Below are 23,029 nucleotides of genomic sequence, written 5' to 3'. Positions count from 1 at the left end.
CCTACCGTCTTTGTCCAATGGAATTACCCTCAATACAATGACTGAATTGTTATTACTATCATTTTTATCTACTGGCAGTAAACATCCAAATCCCCATGAATCCGAAATGACTTAACGGCTTTAAAAAACTCTCTGCCTTAAAAAAAAACACGACAGAGCCTATAAAAACACCAATCCTCATGAATCCGAAACTCTCTGCCTTAAAAAAAACACGACAGAGCCTATAAAAACACCAATCCCCATGAATCCGAAAATCTCTGCCTTGAAAAAAACACGACATGGCCTATACTGAAAGATAATCGAATTTACGAAAGGAAAGCCCCTGAAAAGACAGTACAATAATTGGTCACATCATTGAAAACAAACTTGTAGGACAAAACTTGACAATTGGCTATTTGGCAGTTCTTAACTCATTTTCCATGCTGCCTTGGAGGCTATTCAGAACCTTGATTTTTTATTGTATGATTTCAAGGGGCACCTCCATTTTCTAACAATGCAACATCCTATTTACCTTCCGATTCAGTGGGCTCAATCACATGAACACCTCCATCAGTCAACCCTACAGCAAACTGATTAGGTTTAAGTGGATTCGCAGCAATTACAAGAGGATAGATATTGCCACTGCACAAACAAGCCAAACATTTTTTTAGGATTAAATTACAATAGCAGCGTTTAGATATTGCCACTGCACAAACAAGCCAAACAACTTTTTAGGATTAAATTACAGCAGCAGCGTTATTTCCTATCGTAGTGCACAGTACTATAACCCCTGTCCTTTTATTAAGGAATGCTTTACCTGCTCATGCTTGGTATAAATGCAGAAGGGGAAATACGACAGCGTGGCCTCAGCACTTCAGCATCAAATACACCAATTGAACCGTCATAGAAACTAACATAGATTAGTAGGTTGTCGCATGAGTATGTGGCACTAGAAATACGTGCGAGTAAAGGATCTTGAGGTGCCCACTGCAATGCAACTATTCAGAGTCACTATCTAGTCTTCAAATCTGAGATAAAAAAAACTTAGATTTTTTTACTAAAATCTGACTACAGCATAACTTAGGTAGGAACTGCAATATGAAAAAAGATAGGATCTTCCATAGCGTACACATTCCAATTCGGGGGCATTATAAATAGCAATTTGGTTCTCCTGCACAACTAGCAAGTGAACTCTGTCATTATGAAATTGTATTCTTGTATTTGCAAGTGGTGATAATGATTTTCCTGTCTTTGTATGCACATTTATTCCCCATACACAAAGCTGTCAACACAACATTGATTTGAGTCAAAAGGTTTTAAACTGATATCTTATATGGAGAAGTAGATTATGCAGTTAAATTATAAATGAATATGAATATATACCTGTGCATCAGCTCCGCAGGATATCAATACATTTAAATGTTCAGAAAATACCAAACCAGTGATTCTCTTCTGGTGCCCTTTAAGTTCTGATGTTACCTGTAGTCAAAACTCATTTAGTGGCATTCTATTATCCACATAAAGGGGCAATCAAAAGTACTAGACACTAAAAGGAAATCGTAAATCCACATAACCTTATTTTCAGGAACATTGAAAATTTGAATTGTTGAATCCTCCATTCCAATAGCAACAATGTTATTATCTAAAGGGTTGAAAGCTATAAATGTTGCCGCTGGAGGAGGGGCCATGCACTTTTCTATGACCTGCATTAACATGGATTACGAATTTAGAAGACTGAAAAGTATATATGCTAAGATACAATCATTTCACCATAAACTTCAAGGCTCAAACTGAAGGTTGCTTTCATCCATGTCATGCATGCTTTACAACACTACATGACAGAAGATCATGGATTTAAGAGAGAAAATTTTCTGGACACAATCATTAGAAAAATAATAAGATTTACTCAGCAACAATGATATACAAAAAGAACATGACAAGATTAAGTACTAAAGAAAACAAGAAATAAATGCGAGCAACCTGTTAAATATGAAAAGAATACCTCACCTCTCAGTAAAATTGTGAATAAGAGCGGAACTTCCACAATGAAAGATACGGAAAGCTTTCAAAAAGTGAGCCACAGAGAAAAAGGCGGCAAAAGGGGACTTAAGCAACAACAAGCAGAAGGGCCTCAAGTTACGCAGAATAGGTTCCAAGTTCTCGAGGAAGAAGAAGAGACGATAAAAATAGATCAGGGAATAGAGGAAAGTTCAGAGGACAAGGAGACAAAGGAGGACAAAGACCAACCAAAGAACAATAACATACAGAAAGAGGCTATGATGAGCGATGTAGAACTGGATATGGACCAGGAAATGACCCAGAGCGAGATGGAAATGGAGGATCATGAACTACAGGAGATTCTAGACAGAGAGCACCTAGATCTGGAAGGGTTCTTGAAACAGGGAACTATGGAAGGGTTAGATTCGTTACCTCAAGAAGAGTTCTCTAGAGTACATCAGCTGTACTTATGGAAAACCTAGCCTAGTGGGGTGGAAAGGCAAGGTAACACGGCAAACTATGGCAAAGAAGGTGTGAAATCTATAAAAAACACACCAGGATTAGCACCTCAAGGCCCAGGAAAGAAAAGAGGTAGAAAAAAGCAGAATGAGCTATTGATGGAGTGTGGAAAGCTAATGATAGATTCGGGTAAGATGAAAGACCTAACCAATTACTCTTTCACTAATCTTTAATGATGAATTTTACTTCTTGGAACATCAGGGGTCTAGGTAGTAAAAGGAAGCAAAGATTGCTCAGTAACAAAATGAAACAGGAAGCTCCGGATATTATATTTATCCAGGAAACTACATGTTCTATTCAGAAAATTAAAGAACTTCATAGTAAATGGCTCAGTCATTTTGAGCTTCTAGAAGTCAAGGCAGAAAATACAGCAGGTGGCATTCTTACTCTTTGGAATCCCCTAAAGATTAGTATAATAGATGCTGAAGCTTCTAGAAATTATTTATCAGTGGTCATTCAACCTGTGGGGGATAGGCCCTAGGGAGATCTATCTGGTAACGAATGTTTATGGCCCTCAGAGAATGGACGACAAATTGAGATTTCTTGATTCTCTTATGGATCTCAAAGAGGGATATGTTGGGATTCCATGGATTATGGGGGGGGACTTCAACATGATCAAATCACTATCGGAGAAAAAAGGGGGCACCAAAGCTCTGTCCAAAGATGCCTTAGCTTTTCAATCTTTGATGGACACTATGAAACTGGTTGATATTGATTCAAGTAATGGTCTCTTTACTTGGAACAAGAGAAGAGGAGGAGGGTCTCTGGTGGCCTCAAAGCTAGACAGATTTATCATATCAGAAGACCTTATACTCAATGATAATGGGATGGAAGCAAGGATTCTACCCTTTGGAGGATCTGATCACTGGCCAATTCAACTAGAGATCAGGGGCATTGGTAGTCCCAGGAACAGACCTTTTAGATTTGAGAATATTTGGCTCACCCATCCAGATTTTATCAACAACATTTCAAGTTGGTGGTCTGAAGATCTACATATTTAAGGTACAAGTATGTTCCTTCTTCACAAAAGACTAAAACATATTAAGCTTAGGCTAAAAGAGTGGAACAAGAAAGAATTTGGCAATATTTTTGAAGGAAAAAAAGTTGTTAAAACCAAACTGCAGATACTCAATCAATCCCTTATCAAGGTTGGCTTTGATAAAGTAAGCAATGACAGAGCCACCAAACTTTAGCACGAGTGGGAGAACTTATGCAAACAATAGGAAATATTTTGGAGACAAAAATCTAGAGTGCAATGGTTAAAGGAAGGGGAACGAAACACCGGAAATTTCCACAGGTCAACCTTGGCAAACCGGGCTCATAATAGAATCTCCTAGATTAAGGATGAGGAAGGGCAACTACTCAGCACCCATGAAGAAATAGAAGTTGTATTAGTTCAACACTTTAGTGGGATTGCAAAGGAAACCATTTCAAACAGAGAGCCTTTCATTAAGGATCTAACAAGACATATACCAAGACTAGTGTCCAGAGAGGATCATTTCAACCTCAATAGGCTAGTAACTGAAGAGGAAATCAGTGAAGTCCTCAAGGAAATGCAGAATGGTAAAGCACCGGGTCCTGATGGTTTTAATGTGGATTTATTTAAAGCCTGCTGGAATATTGTTAAACAAGATATTCTGAATGTAGTAGAAGATTCCAGGAGGAATAAAACTATTCTGAAGGCACTCAACACCTCCTTCATTTCACTGATCCCTAAACAGGATAATGCCCTAACTCCTGATAAGTTTAGACCCATAGCATTGTGCAATGTGGTTTACAAGATTATATCCAAGGTTGTAGCTAATAGACTCAAACCTCTTCTCCCCTCTCTGGTTTCTAGGGAGCAATCTGGTTATGTGGAAGGTAGACAAATTCTCAATAACATCATTCAAGCACAGGAGGTGGTGCATTCACTGACTAGCAACAGGAAGGCTGGAATGATCATGCAGCTGGACCTAGCTAAAGCCTATGATAAGTTGAACTGGACCTATATCAGGAAGGTTCTTATTGCTTTTGGGTTTGATCATAATTGGGTTAGATGGGTCATGGCTTTGGTAACCTCTTCTAGCTTTTCAATTTTGGTGAATGGCTCTCCCTCCGAGATTTGTATTCCCTCAAGAGGCCTCAGGCAGGGAGATCCACTCTCTCCCTTTCTCTTTATACTCATGATGGAAGGACTTGGTAGATCGATTAAGCAGGCAAAAGCAGAGGGCAAAATCAAGGGTCTTTAACTTTCTAAGAATGGACAGACTTTGACTCATCAACAATTTGTAGATGATACCATGTTGCAGGGAATTCCTACAGTCAAAGAAGCTTTGGCATACAAACAACTTCTAATTGACTTTGGTTTGGCCATAGGTATGGAGGTTAATCTTTTCAAATCTAAAATCTTTTTCTTTAATACCGATATTGCTATTCAAAGGAATATCTCCAGAATTCTAGGCTTTCAAAGAGATTCTCTTCCTTCGAAATATTTGGGAGTCCCTCTTACCGCTAAACCTCTTCATAAGAGTATCTGGGAATCGGTGATTAATAAGATGTAGGATAAAATTAGGAATTGGACCATCAGATCTTTAAACTTCGCTGGTAGGTTGGTGCTTAGAAACGCTGTTCTCCAATCTATCCCAGTTTTCATGCTTTCAGCACTCCCTGCACCAAAAGGAGTCTTACAACAATTCAAAACCATTCAAAGAGACTTCCTCTGGGGTAAGGGGGAGAAAAAAAAGGAAATGGGCCTTAGTTGCTTGGGAAAATATTTGCAAACCCAAAAATCAAGGAGGTCTGGGTTTGGATGATCCAGAGGTTCTAAGCAGGGCTTTAGGAGCTAAGTTATGGTGGAGATGGGTCAAAGAACCAAAGGCCCAATGGGTTAGTATCTGGACAGAAAAATATGCCAGCACTTGGGATAATAATGATCATATAAGAATGTCTGGAAATATAAAGGGCTCATACATCTGGAATAAGGCCTGGGAGAACATAGGCTTAGTTCAAAAGAATAGCTTCTGGGAAATCAGAGAGGGGGATCTGGCACTCTTTTGGGAAGATAAATGGCAACAAGAACCAATACTACTAAAAGAGGAATTTGTGGATCTCAAGAGAGAGACAGACATCATAGGGTTATCACAGGTCAAAGATTTTTGGGACCAAAACAATAATGCAAGTAAATGGAGAAAGTGGAGAAACATGATTTACAGGGAAGATAACCCCTTGAAAACTAAAGCTGAGGCTCTCATGCAGATACTGGAACAAAGGAAGATTTTAGTGACAGGGGGGCATAACCAATTGAGGTGGGGCAACAATAATGAGGGTACCTTTAATCTTAAGAAGGCAAAACGTAAACTCCTTGAGATGGATTCTCTTGCTCCGGATAAAATATGGCAAAATCTGTGGATGCATCAAGGCTAGATGAAGATTAAACTCTTCATGTGGCTTGTTTATCATAAGAGAATTCTAACTTGGGATATCATAAGGAAAAGGGGTGTTCTGGGGCCTTCCAGATGCCAACTCTGTGAAGCCCATGAAGAAACCATGGAACACCTCCTAAATAATTGTATCTTCATCTCTAGTTTGTGGGATTCTTTTGCCAACATCTTCCAAAAGAGTGATAGGGATAGAGAGTGCATCATCAACACCCTAACCAAGTGAAGGCATAATTATTCAGATAATGAAATTCTTGGCTCAGCTTGGGCTCTTACGCCTAGCTTCATTATTTGGAATGTCTCAAAAGAAAGGAATAAGAGAATTTTCAAAAATGAGAAAAGATCCCTCCAATGTCTTTTGAAGCAGACCTTGACTCAACTTAAAGAGACGGTTGGCACCATAGTGCGAAATACCCCTAAAAATCCACCTTCAGAGGCTGACATGAGGATTATGGGACAGTTGGGAATGCAGGGGCTTATGTTGCAGGGCCTGAACAGAAAGGTTATGGTTTTGGATTCTAAGCAGGAATTTTGGCATCCTCCCCCTTTGGGCTTTCTGAAATATAACATAGACGGGGCTTCAAAAGGCAACCCAGGCAATGTAGGCTTTGGAGGGGTGTTAAGGGATGACACTGGTAATATCCTTTCCTTCTTCCATGGACATTTAGGTAGAGCTACAAATAACATGGCAGAATCCATGGCTATGGAGCAGTGCTTAGAACTCCTAGTGCAGGATAACCGGCAGAATGTGATTATCGAAGCTGACTCTGAGTTAATTATCAACACAGTGAAAAAAATTAGTTGGGGCTCGGAGCCGGAGAAGGTTTCGAAACACTGGAGATTGATCCAGGTCTTTCAAAGGATCCAGATCCACCTCAGAGGCCTACGCACAATTAGTTTTAACCATGTGCGAAGGCAGGCCAACAAACTTGCTGATTTACTGGCTAATCAAGGAGTGAAGTGTACCATGAACAGGGTTGCGATGGGTGGGCACAGGTTGCCTCAGGATAGTCTCATGGATCAGTGCGACACACAAGTAGACGAGGATATGATGGTGTACCGCACCAAAACTATGGAAGCTCTGTCCAACAATTTGGTTTAATTATGAGGTGTAAGTTTCTCCTTTTCTCGTTTTTTCTTACGTTGCTCAAAGGATTCTGCTACCAGAGTAGTTGGTTGGAGGGAAGAGGTAGTACGTCGCTCAGGCTCACTTTCGGTTGCAAAGGAGAAAGTGGTAGCTGCCGAAAACAGGTATCCAATGGCGACCAGAATATTCTTGATTCACTGTCTAAGGACGCAAATCCACCAGATGAGTGGTTTCCGGTGTATCAAGGGCCTCTCGGGTGGGAAGTGGTTTTTAGAATTTGGGAGCAATCACACTCTTCGGGCTACACGTGGCCGATGGGTGGTTTTGTTTTCCGCCCTTATTGCACGTTAACCAGCAGTACTTTTGCTCGGTGCGATATGATCCTTTGCCGTTGAATCAAGCCTAGTGGATCCACAGCTAAGATTCATCGTGCTTGTCAGTGGGGCCATAAGGTTAAAAGGCGGACTTCTAGGCGGCACAATATTCTCCTCTACCGTTGGATCAAGATGGGAGGATCGACGGTCAGGAATCTGCGCGCTTACTGGTGGGTCCAAACTGTTAATTGGCAAGAGTCTTGGCTTAGAGAGGTCCTCCTCTGCCGTGGGTTGGAGCTAGGAGTTCTGATGGTGGAGATTCACAGCTTTCTCCTCCTTTTCGGATTTGATGGGTTGATTTTGTGGGCTTAGTACTTTTTTCCGTTTAGGGTGGTGCAGTTTTGTGGGTAAGGGTCAGAGTTTTCACACTTTACTCGTGACCCTTGGTTATCTAGAAAGTAGTTTTTGATTAAGATCCATGTTTCCATGTGGATGGTTGTATTCTATGTAAATATTTTTCTGATTTAATGATAACGAAGGTACGACTCTTGCTTTAGCAAAAAAAAAAGAAAAGAATACCTCACCTCAAATGTCTTCATCTTGAACAAAGACACTTGACCACCAGAGGCAGACATTAGATATGCATTATTATCTGACAAAGCTATGCAGGGAAAAACTGCTTGTGGACCTATGTCACTAGTGTCATTTTTCATAAGCAACCCATCACGAGGTTGCCACAACTGTGGTTGACAATTTGTTGTAGCCTGTCAAATAAATTACAAACGTTTACTCTACTTAAATGCATGGTAACAACGACAAGTAATCATTACAAGTGAATTTTGAGCAAATTATCCATGTAAAAACTGACCTTGCCAGATGGATTCAAATCATTGTGTTGCCATTTCCATAGCTTAAACGTAGCATTGGTGTCCAAAGCTAAGAGTGAGGAACCTGAATATGTGTAATGTAATCTAACAATCTGTAATATGCAACAAAGAAAATCAATATGTAATCTGTTATTGCTATATGTAATATATATAATATGCAATATGTAATCTGTAACTGCAATATTTAACATGCAGTTCTGTGAGATAACGCCATTATGAGCATTTAACATTCAATCTAGTACATAGAAGAGGAGAGCTTGCCTGTCCATTTGACACTGGACCCAGCAATATGATAGACCTACATTGCGCTGGATCTTTCACCTCAAAAAGTTTGCAGCTCTTCCTCTTGTCTACACCCTCATCTGGAAGCCTTTGTGCTACATCCACCGTCTGACTGCTATCGACACAATTCTGTTGGTGTGTTTTGAACATTACAGTTATATATTTAGTTAAAATAAGTAATACTTCAAAGCCATTTCACTTAAAACTGATTAACAAAGATTTCAAATTTCAACTAAATAATGTAAAAATATTGTAGAAGACTTGAACATAATACGTCTTCCAGTGGAATAGCTCACCAGCAATATTTCTTGCAAATTTTCCTTTGATTTTTCTGAAGAGATAGGAACAGGGCTAATTCCCTTTTCTACAATAATGGCATTTCGATGTGGACCCTGCAGTTCAAAGATCACTAAATTAATTTCAACTGAGATAAACTCGATCACATATCCAAATTTTAAAAGGTTTAATAGTAATTTCCATCGAAAGTATCCTGTTACCGGCAAGCAACCCTCGACAGAAGTTGCTGAGAGCACAGTGACATTATCCATCTCCCAAAACTTAATTTGATATTCATCTCCAACTGCTAGAACCCTATTCTTTGTTGTAACAAACTTCAGCGGCTCTAAGGACTTGCTTTGAAGGCCAGAATACATCCGTTTGATTGATCCATCACTTTCATTCCACTCTAGTAAATATGATTCTCCATCTTTGTTTATACCACATGAGAAGAGTCTAATCCCAAACATGATAAATCAAATTAAAAAACATCCTTATAAATTCTCTTCACAAAACATTGGAAATTAATTTTAGTTAGCTGATATCTTTGCTCTCCCATCAAACATCCTCATCTATATAAATTTAAATAAAATATCACATAATTACCGTGATCCATCATCACTATAAGCCATTGTAATGTGCCCATGCCTAGGTGCATCATAGTCAATTTGAGATCACAATTGATCAAACAACCAAGCTTTAATCTTGCCATCCAAAGATTTGGACAAAATGTACTACGATCATTGAGAGAAGATCATTAGAAATATGAGAATAGTTCATAGTGCATTTAATGCTAGCAATATCAAAATAATTCACATACTTCATCTATTGCTAGTTGAGTCTTCCTTAGTCTTACATGTGTTTCTAAACAAAAAATAATTTCAAGCATTACATCTATATATAAAAATTAGTTACTAGTAATCTTTGTACTATATAAATGTCTATTTATGAAATTTATTTTGTAATTAGTGTAAGCATTATATCTTTATGGAAAAAATAGTTGCTAGTAATATCTGTACTACATAAATGCCAATTTGTGAAATTCATTTTCTAATTAGTGTAAGACTTCCAAAAATCAATTACCTGGATATTTTCTTTATCATTAGCACAAATAGAATAAACAGGGGTTGTGTGACCTTCAAATGTGTATTTTTTATAACCTGTTTCTGTATGCCATACCTACAGAATAGACAATAAGTTTTTTCAACAAATGTTCAAGCTTATAAACATCCATGATATTACTTAAGGTCAAATGGACAATTTTTATAGCATCGAGTAATCATTAGAAACATATACATTAATGTAATGAAGTCAAGAATCATGTACCAAATTTACCTTAATGGTCATATCATCGCCACAAGTTACAACACATAGTTCTTTCTAAACAAGCAAAAAGGCAATGTCATTCACACCACCAATATGTGCATTAATCTGCAATGTTGTATTAATATCGTCATTATATCCATGTATCGCGTAAATAAATTGCAACACAATGCAATCCATTATTGAGCTTTAATATGGACCTGCAGTTGTTGCCTTAGCTCTCCAATGACAGTATAAAAATATACGTGAACAATATTCTTTGAAAATGCCACTCCTACAAGTGAGGTTATGTCAATGAACAATATATCCCATATCATTATTCCTAAAGAAATAATGGCTTTGTCTACATACAATATGAAGAAATTATTTTGAATATTAATATTTTTTGCTTGTATAGCAAATAAAAAAATTGTCATGAAATATAATTGACACATAGAAGGGAAATTTACATACCAACCAATGTTCCACTTGGACTCCACATACATTTGTTCACTGAGACAGTTGATTCTTTCAAAAGGGCCTCCTAATCAAATATAAGGAAAATGTGTCATCCAAATTTATGTGTCGTTAAGAATCATATTTTAGTGGAAAACATGTGTTGTGGAAAAATAAATCATAAAATATGTTCCTTCATGCAAATCACTTAAAAAAATAAATACAAGATTCGTACCTTTCCCTCCATTATGCAATATGATGCATCCCAATATTTGAATGACCTATGATTTAACTTTTTAGATGATCCCACTTCCCAAATTTCGATGTCCCCACCATCTGTTCCCACTGAAGATATCACCGAGTCGACCATGTTTAGAAATAATTTCTGCTTTAGATTAACAAATTAATTTGATGAGCTTTATAGAATACACAATTCTCACTAATGAAATTGGACATTACCTAGTAGAATTGTTTGTTGTCGAGGATGAAAGTCCAAGCTTACTACATTTGAACCTTGGTTGAGGCTTCTCACAATTGTTTTAGGAGGATCAATTTCCAAGTAGATGTTAGAAAAGTGAGTTGGTCCTACACTTGTGACCTGCAAATAGGAAGAAATTTGAATTGAATAAAAAGGTTATTAACCTAAGGAATAATATGAAGAAGCCTCCCAAAACAATCATGAACATAAAGGTTAATAGAAATTGTGTTACACACCTCACCATGGTGACTAGTTTTGAAACGCTTCACAACATGTTCAGAATCAACAAGTTGATGCTTGTTTCTACTACTACTTGGTTGGGAGAGTGGCATAGCCCCTTCCAGAAAAGAAAAGAAATTCATTTAGAATAGAACATTTGTGGTCAAACAATGTTTATTATTTATTTTCTTTTCAACCAACAAGAGCATAACTAGAGTTCAAATATTAAATACAATAGACTTCTTCTTACTATATCAATGACCTTGACCTTCTACTCAATAAGGAAATATATAGATCATTATATAATATTTATGGATTAATAGATTATCAAATAGTCAATATGCATTTAGAGGTGGTACAAAGGCAGAACTAGTAGTAGCTACTGCATCATGTGGTAAGTGACGATCGAGGTTCACACTCCATCTTGTAGGAGTAGTAGAAGTGTCGTTAAATCTAGGTTGAAATGGCTGCAACCAATCAGATAAAGAGTTTATTCAAACAATAATAGATATAGATTGAGATAAGTAAATGTTTCATTCATATTCAACAGGCAAAAAGAAAAAAAATAGACATTTAAGATACAAATAAAAGTTGACTTACGGTGTGTGTAGCAATCGAAAGAAAATCCACCCCATTTTGAATTATCCTCGTAGGAGGATTATTTGGTGGAAGCGTAGTTTGTAGTCCAATCAGTGGCTCACATATATGATCAGTATATAATGTTTTGATATCAAGATTAGGGAGAGGATTTTTGCAAGCATGATGTTGTGAATGAAGACTGAACAATAGAAAATATGACATCATTGTTAGAATTTATAAAATATCCAGGTAATGCATTCCTCCCTGTGGTAAGAAATGACTATAGAATCCAATAGTAGTTTGATTGCACTAATTATTAACAACATATATGAAAAATCCTTGGAAAAAATGCATCCATCAAGAGGCTAGGCTTTTTCTAAAATTGTAACAATAGATATGCATTCTAGATAAGTCCTAAACTCAATAATGACAATTTCTTATTGATGAATCAGGGAGAGAAGTAGAACCTTTGATTCATGAGAGTTTTAAGCCTGGAAGTTGGAACGACAGGAAACGTCAACTTGGGACGTATGACAGGGTTATCTTCTATAAGTTTTTTAATGTTTAACCACTTCAAAGCCCGATGGTACATTGTAACCTCACTACATGTAGCCAAATAATAAATTAAATCTTACAAAAAAAAGAGAATCGAGAATTTTCAAGGAGGCAGTAAAAATAGTATAGGAAAACAATCACTACCTGAGATCGTCAACTGTAAGTAGTTGTGTTATATCTTTATAAATTTGTGGATTGTAATCTTGGAATTGTTTAAGATCATTGTAAAGTATGTCAACGGCTTTAAACTGATCATTCCTGCAAAATGAGAAATATTTATAATCAATTGATCCAACATAATCAATGTCCTATAAACTTTGTCTTATTTTTACATGGAACCATAGAAAAGAGCCTTGAACATACATCTTATAAATTTAGAGATTTAAAAAAAGACAAATAAGCATAAACAACTTTACATTGAAAAACAAAATTAAGAAAATATTCAACATCTAAAAAACCCTAATAAAGTGACCAATAACCCAATAAAATAATTGAAAATTACCATAGATTTCTAACTTATTTATTCTTTAAAATTTTGAAAAGTGAAAAAACCTCGATGATTACAATACTGCTATATTATAAGCTAAATTTCTCATACATTAATCAACACAAGACCCTAACCATATGAAAACCCAAGATTAACCAATATGAAAAGTTTTAAGAACATTGAATTTTGACGAAGATAAAATAAATAAGCAAATAATATTGGAAAGAATGCACAAAAAGTTATTCAATGATTTGCCTACTAAACACCTGGGAAAGCAGTTCAATGATTTAGCTATTACACACCATGGAAATTGATAAACACTCAGATCTGGAAGAAAACGGTTAAAAAACTAAGAATAGCATGGCCAAAGGTGTTATATCTATTAATCAGAAAATATGAACCGCCGATAAAGCCAAATACCCAAAAATTCAAAAAACCAGGAGGATTTAAATTTATAAGAAAAAATTGAAATGGGAAACTTGTTTTCAAAAACACGAAATTCTACAATGAAGAGTCACAAATATGAAAATGGTAGAGCGCCGAGTGGTGAGCACAGTATGACGACCAATCAGGTATGTATTCACCGCTTTTCCATCCTATCCATGAACTACACTCTAAATATAGCTGTCTAGAATCCGGACCAGATGTTCCATGTCCTTTTTCCCCATCTTCGCTTTCAAGACATCTGTCTGGCCATGGTTTTTGGAGTTTGTAGTCTCTCTATTGCTGGGCCTTTCTCCTTCTACCGTGCACTCTCATAGTCTTGCCACCCATACCTGTCCTAGCCTGGCCTTTGTTGTTCCTTTTATAACCTGTCAATCAAAATTGGGAAGTTTCTTGCTTCATGAACATATACCCTTTCTGGGTATGTATCTTTGTTATTATTGTCCGGATCGGTTCATGGTACTCGTTGCTCAACACTCGGAGAACGCTCGCGCCTCAGGTCAGTTGGTTTTTTTTAGTTTCAGCTTGCTATTTTAATGTTGTCCTCTGGCTTGCATATAAATTTTGAGGCATAGGCTCTTTTGAGTAGTAAGTTTATGACATTTCAGAGATTCAGGCTCTATTGGTTAGTGAGTGGATATCTATTTTCTCTTCCTGGGAGTTTCTGGTTACTTCCACGATATGCTCAATTCTGTTTTAGACTCATCCTTCTACCATCCTAGATCTCTCATGTATTGGTTTGCATCTACCTGCTGGTCTGGGATATCCAAATTCAAATTTGCGAATTATGTTGTCATATCCAAACCGTGTTCTGATTTCCACTTCAAAATTGGACCATGCTGGTGTATTTTTGAAATATGTTGTTGCTGTGTGGTCTGCCCTGGTATATCCTTCTGAGCTTCGGTAGCTCTCTGGTTTTTCCGACGACAGAATTCAAATTTTTTGAATTTTCCGGGCGATTTGTTTGGCCTTGGTTTTCGGACCATTGGCTCATTTACATCCTCCATTAATTCCGCAGCCATTGTTCTCCCTTGTTTGATCTCCGTGGCCCATCCGTAAATTATCTTTCCTCGAGGGACGATCTCTCGTATCCAATTCTCTGACTGAAGTGATGATCCTGGTGAATGAGCATTCAAAACTTCTTTCCCGCTTTTACTCACATCCTATATATGGCCTCTATTTAGTGTTTTTTAACATTTCTGGATTTCTCCATCGTACTGAAGCTGCGGGTTTTCTCACCTAATTCGTCCCATCCCATTATGCCATAAGATCTTTCTTCTATCTGCATATCCTTTTGGGATTCTCGCATTGACCTTTTGGAGTCTGTTCCTATCCCTTCATGGAGTTTCCCACTGACCAATCTGCTGAGTCAGCCATGGTACGTGCTACTATGGAGGCTGAAATATCTCGCGCCAGATCAGCTCCTCGGTCCGACTGGAAAGAATCGCTGGAGGCTGACATCATTCTCCCATCTCTTTCTCATTTTCCTCTAGGAGAAGAAGACTTGCCTATTAAGCAGCCTCATCATCATCATCGGCCTGTAAAGACCTCCCCTCCTCCATCGGCCTTAAACTTGGATGGTCCACTTTTAAATGACAGAATTGTTAGTCTACAGAACCGGGCACTTGTTGGGAGATGGTTCTTCTCGTCTATGGAGGATTCACAAATTCGTTCATGGATTACAGCCAAGTGGACTCCACTTCTTGGTTACTCCCCTACCATTGTTCGCCTCATGAACAATTGGTATAGTTTTCACTTTCTCCGGATTCGTGACCTGGAATTCATCTTTTCGAGACCCTGGGTGAAAGAGAGGAGTTTTTTAGCTCTACGCAGATGGTTTATCGGTTTTAATCCGCTCCATTGCACACCCCAGAATAATTACATCTAGCTTAAATTGCCTGGCTTGCCTCTGGAATTGTGGACCAAGGAATCTATGGAAAAGATTGGGAATGCTATCGGGCACTTCATTTATGTTGACCCTTGCTGTATTGGAGCCAAAGACAAGCGTGTGGCCTAGATTCTTATTGAAAAAGAATTCAGGGGCGGTTTTCGTGAAACTATTGATCTTTCTTGGGAGCTATCAAAAATTCAGCAGCGTCTAGACTACTGGGGCGTGCCTTTCAGGTGTTCCATTTGTCATAATACCGGACACCTTTCCTCAAATTGTCCTCGTCGGATGAGCAGAAAACTGAAGAAGAAGGCTGTTAAAATCTCCTCCTCGTCTCATGACAGAGATTCTTCGGCCTTTGATTGGCCCTTCCCTCAGGAAATATTTTGGGCTCCTTTCAGTTTCGATGCCACTTCTCCTCCCCTGATGGGCCAGGCCTTTGAACGATCTGCTAGCCTCCCACATTCTCGTTCTCTCTCTGTGGGCCCTCCCAGCCAGTTTTCAATTTTGTCTGCTGATCGTCAGAGATCTTCGACTGTTTCTAAGACCCCTTCTCTGCCCCTAAACGACCCACCGGGCAAAGATACGAGCTTTTCCAATATTATGCCGCCTCTCGAACTGGACTTGGACCTCGAAATTCCCCTTCCTCCCACATCATCTAAACCCCCCAGTATCAACCCTGCGGCTGCCCCCATCTTATACATTTCTTCATCTCCCCAATCGCCCCCCTCCCACCCTCTTCCCATCCCGGAATCCTCGTCCCTCCCCCCTCCAGGGCGATTTTATGAGATTAGACCTCTTCCTCCCTTTAATGCTCCCTCTCCCATTATCCCATCTCAGGGACTGTTTATTGAATGCAAAGGAAAGGCGCCTATAATCCCTGTTTCTCCTCCACCTTCACCCCGATCCTCCCCTCAAAATTCTCTCGACCAAGAGATCGACCTCCTCCTCCAAAGAGCATCGATAAATCTCCAGCCTCTTACTATTCACCACCCTTCCCATTCCCCCTCGCCCCACATTATCCCTTTATCTGCAGGGAACATTACCATCCGCCGAAAAGAGAATCGCTGCAGTAGGCATTTTCGGGGAAGGAGGGGAAGATGGGATTCGTCAAGCCAAGATCCTTCATTAATTGACATTCCTATGACTGAAGTTGCTGATGACATTTTTTTCTTCTGAAAATAGGCCTCTTAGAGCTTGTAGGCCTCATGAGGGTCCCAAATGATTGACATCTTGTCCATGAATATTTGGGGCCTTGGCGCTGAGCACAAATTTCTAGCCCTCAAACATCTTTTTGTCTCTTCGAAATCTAAAATGCTTCTTATTCAGGAAACCATGCACGATAGCTCTCAGACCATGTCATATTTCAGGCGAATGATGCCGGCATGGCATATGGTCGCTTCTAATGTTGAAGGCATGTCCGGGGGACTTACTGTCTTGTGGGACCCAAAGTGGATCACTGTTGCTGCTTTCTAGTGCTTTGCAGGAATCCTTGTTCTGGCTCATTTCCGGGGTTCCACAGACCCCTTCCACATTTTAAATATATATGCTCCATATAAAAATCGATTTCCTTTCTGGAATCATTTGATTTCATCTGAACTCCTTGATATAGAATCTTTGATTACTGGCGGAGATTTTAACTGCACTTTTTGTAATGATGAAATCTGGGGCAATGGCAGGAAACATGATCCGATAAGAAGGTTCATCAGGGAATCTATTTTTCAAAATGACTTCATTGATGTCCTGCCTGTTGAACAAAGACCTACCTGGGACAACGGTTGATCGAACAGCTCCTACCCGGCGAAGAGGATAGACATATTTATTTTCCATGAGCGACTGATAGGAAAATATGGACCTCCATCTATGAACATCATCCCGTCCTTCATATCCAATCATCGGCCCATTACCTTTTAGTGGAAAAATTATGGTTGCAGATTCGGATATCCCTTCAAGTTTAATCGTACGTGGTTGGCTAATGAAGAGTTCAATAAATTTATAAAGGATACTTGGATGCAATCTCCCAAGCTGGTTAAGGACTCTCTGCGACATTTTATAGATCGCTTGCAATCCCTTCGATTTGAGGTTAAAAAATGGCAAAAAAAAAGGGCTGCCTCCAATAAAAAGGAGCTAAAAAACATATGCATTGAATTAGAACGATTATCTCTACTTCTTAAAAATCCTTGCTTGCTGTCTTACATCAGGAATCGGATTTGGGTTTTGGAAAAAAAAAAAAAACAGAAGATTTTAAAAGAAGAAGAAGTGTCGTGGAGGCTCGAAAGCCGCGCGTTATGGCTCAAAAACTGTGACCAAAACACCAAGTTCTTTCATAGGTATGCAAATAAGAGAAGGGAGACTAATGCTATTTGGGAGATCAAGGACGAGCATGGGAATTCTCTCTCCACATAGGATGCTATTTCTAAAGAGGCTGTGAAATTTTTCAAGAAGGCATATAGCGAGGATACTGCCTGCGACTTTGAGGATATATTATGGGGAATAGACCCATACCCCACCATGTTTGACAAAGGTCTAAATAATGCTCTCTTTGTTGCTGTTTCGGAAGAAGAGTTATTGGCTACAATGAAAACTTTCCAGAAAGACAAGTGCCCTGGGCCGAATGGATGGGCCATCGATTTCTTCATTCATTTCTATGACTTATTCAAGGAAGACATCCTCAAGTTGGTTGAGGAGTCGAGAACACAGGGCATCATCAGTCAAAAGATCTCCTCTACTTATATTGCCCTCATTCCAAAGAAGAAGATTTCTTCAACTTTCTCTGACTATCGGCCCATCTCACTATGCAACATCTTATACAAGATCATATATAAGACTATTGCTATCCGCATCAGGAACACCCTATCTCTTCATCTGTCCACAGAACAACATGGGTTTCTTAAAGACAGAAATATCTCAGATGCGGTGGCCCTCACCCAAGAATGCTTACACTCAATGCATAGCAGAAATACTCAAGCGGCCCTCCTGAAGATCGACCTAAAAAAAGCATACGATTGTGTGAGCTGGGGTTTCATAAGATGTCTTTTGGCTAGGATTGGTCTTGACGTCAGGTGTACTCAGTGGATCATGGCATGTGTGGTGGATATAAATTTCGCAGTCTTTATCAACGGTGTCCCCACTCCCTTTTTCAAGGCAGCCAGAGGTTTACGACAGGGCTGCTCCCTATCTCCGCTTTTGTTCATCCTGGTAATGGAATCACTAAGTTTACACATTAAGATTGTTGTTCAACAAGAGAAATTCAAGCCTCTCCCCATCTGCAAGGATATTTCCATGTCTCACTCACTCTTTGTCGATGACATCCTTCTGTTTGCCCTTCTGTGCAGAACAACATGGTTATGTATCTTTGAAATCTTGGGGCGATTTCAAAAAGCCACCGGCTTGTTTATCAATGATTTAAAATCCTCTCTTCATGTCGCTGATGTTAGTAGTGATACAGTCTCCTATATTACTGATCTTTTCCACCTCAAAGCTCTTCCAATTAAATAGGGTTTCAAATATCTCAGTTTTTATCTGAAACCTGTGAGCTATAAAGTGGCGGACTGGGCGTGGATTCTGGACCGATTTCACTACAAAATTTCTACATGGGAATTCAGATGCTTAACAATTGGAGTGCGTGCCATCCTTACCCAATCCATGTTGGTACAAAATATGGTTTACTGGGCCCTCCTGTTCTATATCCCACCATCTATCATATACAGTTTAAACAGGATGATAGCCAGCTTCATTTGGGGTGGTCAGAAGGAGAAGTATAAATTTCATCTTTGCAAACTATCAAAGCTAACCTGACCAAAAAACATGGGAAGCTGGGGCATTTTGGATCTTCATTCTTTCCAAAGAGCGCTACTGTGCAAAACAATGTGCAAGGCAGTTTTGGGAGAATCCTACTGGAGTAATACTATCAGAGCCAAGTATACGGAAGGCCGCGACATCACATATTGGATCAGGCAGCGATCCATTGGACTCGCCAATGGCTCAATCATATGGAGGGGCTTTAAAAAATTGGAACCATTTTTCAAGGAAAAATTGAATTGGAAATTTCAAACAGGGGCCTCAATTATTATTGGCACCGATGTTTTTGCTGGTGCGGGTGAAACGATCCATATCCCCCCACAACTTCTGAGTTTTTTACATAGTAGGGGTCATTTCTTCTGGGCCAGTGTAATAAAAAAATGGGACGGTGCCATCCCGGTCTGGAAATCTGCCTCGGATTTGAGATTGACCGGTATTCTTGAATCCCAATGGAACGATATCTTACTTGCCCTACAGTCGCGGGGTTTATATCGTTCGGTGGACAGGGACTGCATCATATGGAAAGGACTCGGTGGCTCTGCTGCAGTTTATGCAAGACATATTTATCTACAGATATTACAAACAGAATTCGATTCACCAGACTACATCTTTCCACCTATATTCTAGAAATATGGGTGTCCAATTAAAATCATTATATTCGCTTGGCTGGTTTTTTATAATAGGAATCTCACTTGGGAGAATCTCTAGAAGCGACAATGGTGTGGGCCCGCAATATGCCCCCTCTGTAGATCAGACACTGAAAACAATTTCCATATTTTCCTATAGTGTCCTCAGTCCCTGTTGATTTGGCAGCGCTTATCTTCTCATTTTGGTTTCGTCAATGTCAACACTCCTTCCATCCGCGAGGCATTCAATTTATGGAGCAACATGTGCTGCATGTGGAGGTCGATCTTTTTGATTGCTATTTGGGCCATCTGGAAATGGCGAAATCGAATGATTTTCGATTCAAAAAGGGAACCATATATGACTGTCTATGAATCTATTCTTAGTTTATATGAAGCACTTGATCGACATCGTTGGCCCAAAGTCAAACATGGAAAGATACAGCAGCCCAACGAAGTCTTTGGATTTCCCTACGCTTTTTTTGATGGCACTGCCCAGAATGACATATGCGCTTGTGGTGTTTACATAATTCCAGAAGAAGGTCAAGCTCTTGAATTACATTGGAACGAAGGACCTGGAACCAATAGCAAAGTAGAAATTATGGCTCTGGCCGGTCTCATATCTTTCTCCGACTTCCTTGGTATCCAAAACCTTCATATTTATGGAGACTCCAAAGTCACCATTGACCATGTTCAGTCCAAAAATAGCATTAAAAATATACACCTCTCTGGCTAGTTGAACATGCTTGGGGATTTGTGGCACAACAAGAAGGACTTCTCAATCTCTCACATCGCCAGGGAAAAAAATAGAAAAGCTGATGCTTTGTCAAAACTGGGGCTTTCTGTGCCTCAAGGAATATGGAGGACGCAGGTTATAGTGGACAACATCTCCTTCCAGATCCAATATTTTCTTTTGCCTGGTATATAATTCTCTATTTTGTGTAGTCTAGTCTGGTATGAATTATGCTACCCATCCTTTTGTCCTATTTTATGTTTGATTTTTCTTCAAACGTAATATTGGCTCTTGGTATTGTTATTTAGGATTCCGATATGAAGATATGTCTAACATACAATATTTCCCTCGTAGGATACATCTTCCCATCCTCCTGGAGATCTTGTGATATCTCTTCTCTTTGTTGATCAGATGGCCCATATCTCACTGTATTTTTGGTTTTGGAACACATAATATAACTATTTAGCTTTTTTTTCGTGCTGAAAAAAATATTAAGTTGCACAAAGTAATAAATGGAAACATGAAGTAAAATGTTGGCTGAAACGTTATATATGTTTATATATAATAATAAAAATTATAAATGAGTGAATAACACAATCTTAAATGAAAAAAATACGATATATAAACCATTTAAAAGAAAAACCAAATTATATAACTCTCATAAGTAATTACACAATGGTCGAGTTTCATAAATAATTACATAATGGTCGAGTTTCGATCAAATTTCGGCCCAACTTTCAGAGTGGGTACATCCCAAAACTTTCCTAAAAATTCTGTGCAACATAGAAATAATAAAAAGAAAGTAACTGAACCGGGCCAAATATTTGGCAAGCTGCTCATTTTCCCTACATGTAACCAAGGAATTCAAATGCCATTCACAGTTATGAAATGATTAAGTACCATTACCAAACAACTACTTTTAAAATAGAAAGCATAACCTCCTAAAAATGTTGAAAACTGTATAACTTTTAAACTGCCGAAATTCTAGCCCATGGGGTTTTGGATTGACAGTGAATGGGTGCATTGTTAAAGCACTCCTTATGATAGGTCACTGGTTCAAATCCCCGTAAGTGCTTACCTAAAAAAATAAAATAAACTGCCGAAATCCACACGATAACCTCCCATTCACAGAACCACCCATCATTCACTATTATCATTCACTGTTACGGAAAGACCAAGATCAAAACCAAATAATAACAACCAGCCATGAAATGAATCCAAAATCTCTCAATTCGACACTTATGAGACTGTCAGAGGGAAAAAAGGAATAAAATAACTTACCGTTTGAGTGCTTCAATATATTTCTGCATCCTGATCTCAAAGAACAGCTTTACAGATTGCATATTTTCATCGATCTTGGTAAAACCCAACAAGTAGTGTTCAGCCTGGTCGAATTTTCCAGCCATCACTAGGTCTTCAACATACTTCTGGTTCAGGAAAATCCCCGAATCTCGCTCCAGCCTGGGGCGCCATGCATGCCATGAAAGGGTCAGGTGACTGTGGACGTACCAGGTTAAGAAAATGCAGAAAACAAAGTGATGTCAAAACGCAGAAAACAAACTTACTGGTGGACCGTCTCTGTGTACTTGTCCTCATCAAGGTACTTCATCACTATGAAGAGCAAATCCTCTTTCAAATCAGCCATTGTGTTTTCTAGGTGCGGCGGTACCTCCAAGAATTCTGCAATGGCCCTGGTGCAACTGCTAATATCGGCTGGCCTGGTGGACCAGCCTGCTCTGGCGCACGGATATCCAGAAAAGTGACAAAAGCTTTACTAAAACCTGCCCCACGGACCACAACTCATCTGCCTCGGAAGAAGTGCCGACCAGAAACGAGTTTTAGGTTAGGTCTCCGTCCCGTCCCTTTCTCTCCAATATGATGGGAACTCCAAATGTCAGTCCTGTCGATATCACATGTTCAGATAACTCAGTTAAACTATCACATCATATACAATTGTCCTTATCACAATACATGTAACTTTCACTATTGCTTATCATCGGACAAATTCATTCATTAAAGGAGTAGTCTACCCAGGCGAAGGAATTGCCCGGTTTCCGCCGCCTCCCGGAAAAACCTCCGGCTCCGGCCGCCGGCAATTCCTTCGCCCAGCTCCGGCGCCCTCCGCATTTAATAACGATGTTCCATCGCCGTCTTTCCGCCATTCACACCTCAATTCGAATTTGGGAATTAACCGCGGGCTGCATTCGACCTAGCACTCCCCTGCAGCTCACCAGGTCACCAGAACAAGCAGAAACCGAAATCCTCCAGCGTTAAGAAGAATCTCCGAGTTGAATGATGACAAACTGTAAGGGAGGTTACCAAGCCCGCAGTGAAACCATGGCTCCATAGGAACCTTAATCATCATGAAGGGCAAGGTAACATTACCAACCTGTAATGACATTTCCCAAAACTGCCAAGGAAACTGGAAGGAGGAAATAAACGAACTACACGAATGAGTTCGAAGAGGGAAAAGTAACCCACCAGTTTGAAAACGGAAGAAGGGAACGTCAGACTACAAGGAAAGGCAAACCAGGGGTCACATATTGACATCCTTCAGTTCGGGTCACTGTATGATGCATAGATCAATTTTCATTAGTGTTCCAAATGCTCAAGAAACAACGTTCTACATCACAGTGTTTCAAGGTTACTATCTAATCAAAACAAGGTGTCAACTTGTCATGAATAGACTTAGAAACTGCACTG

General features: G+C 39.2%; 1 pseudogene across 1 annotated transcript; it reads right to left on the bottom strand.

Annotated features, from left to right (window-relative positions):
* Nucleotides 1-342: 342 nt before the first annotated feature.
* Nucleotides 343-21,971, bottom strand: LOC149148378 (protein TOPLESS-RELATED PROTEIN 2-like; annotated as a pseudogene). The gene is made up of 24 exons (XR_016263194.1): nt 21,892-21,971; nt 21,608-21,787; nt 12,492-12,608; nt 12,263-12,397; nt 11,817-11,994; nt 11,587-11,683; nt 11,234-11,334; nt 10,979-11,117; nt 10,755-10,864; nt 10,538-10,607; nt 10,285-10,358; nt 10,097-10,192; nt 9,845-9,940; nt 9,368-9,495; nt 8,983-9,217; nt 8,782-8,877; nt 8,465-8,614; nt 8,185-8,295; nt 7,901-8,080; nt 1,554-1,682; nt 1,363-1,458; nt 1,111-1,261; nt 797-977; nt 343-621 (listed from the first exon to the last, which is right to left on the bottom strand). The product of XR_016263194.1 is annotated as a protein TOPLESS-RELATED PROTEIN 2-like (transcript).
* Between the last annotated feature and the right edge of the window lie 1,058 nt (nt 21,972-23,029).

The sequence above is a fragment of the Pinus tabuliformis genome, chromosome 9 (genome assembly GCF_031772625.1).
Source record: "Pinus tabuliformis cultivar Carrire ecotype Pingquan chromosome 9, CPIR1, whole genome shotgun sequence".
Classification (NCBI taxonomy): Eukaryota; Viridiplantae; Streptophyta; class Pinopsida; order Pinales; family Pinaceae; genus Pinus; species Pinus tabuliformis.
Note: the sequence above shows the minus strand (reverse complement) of the source record. Positions and strands in the feature narration are given on the sequence as shown.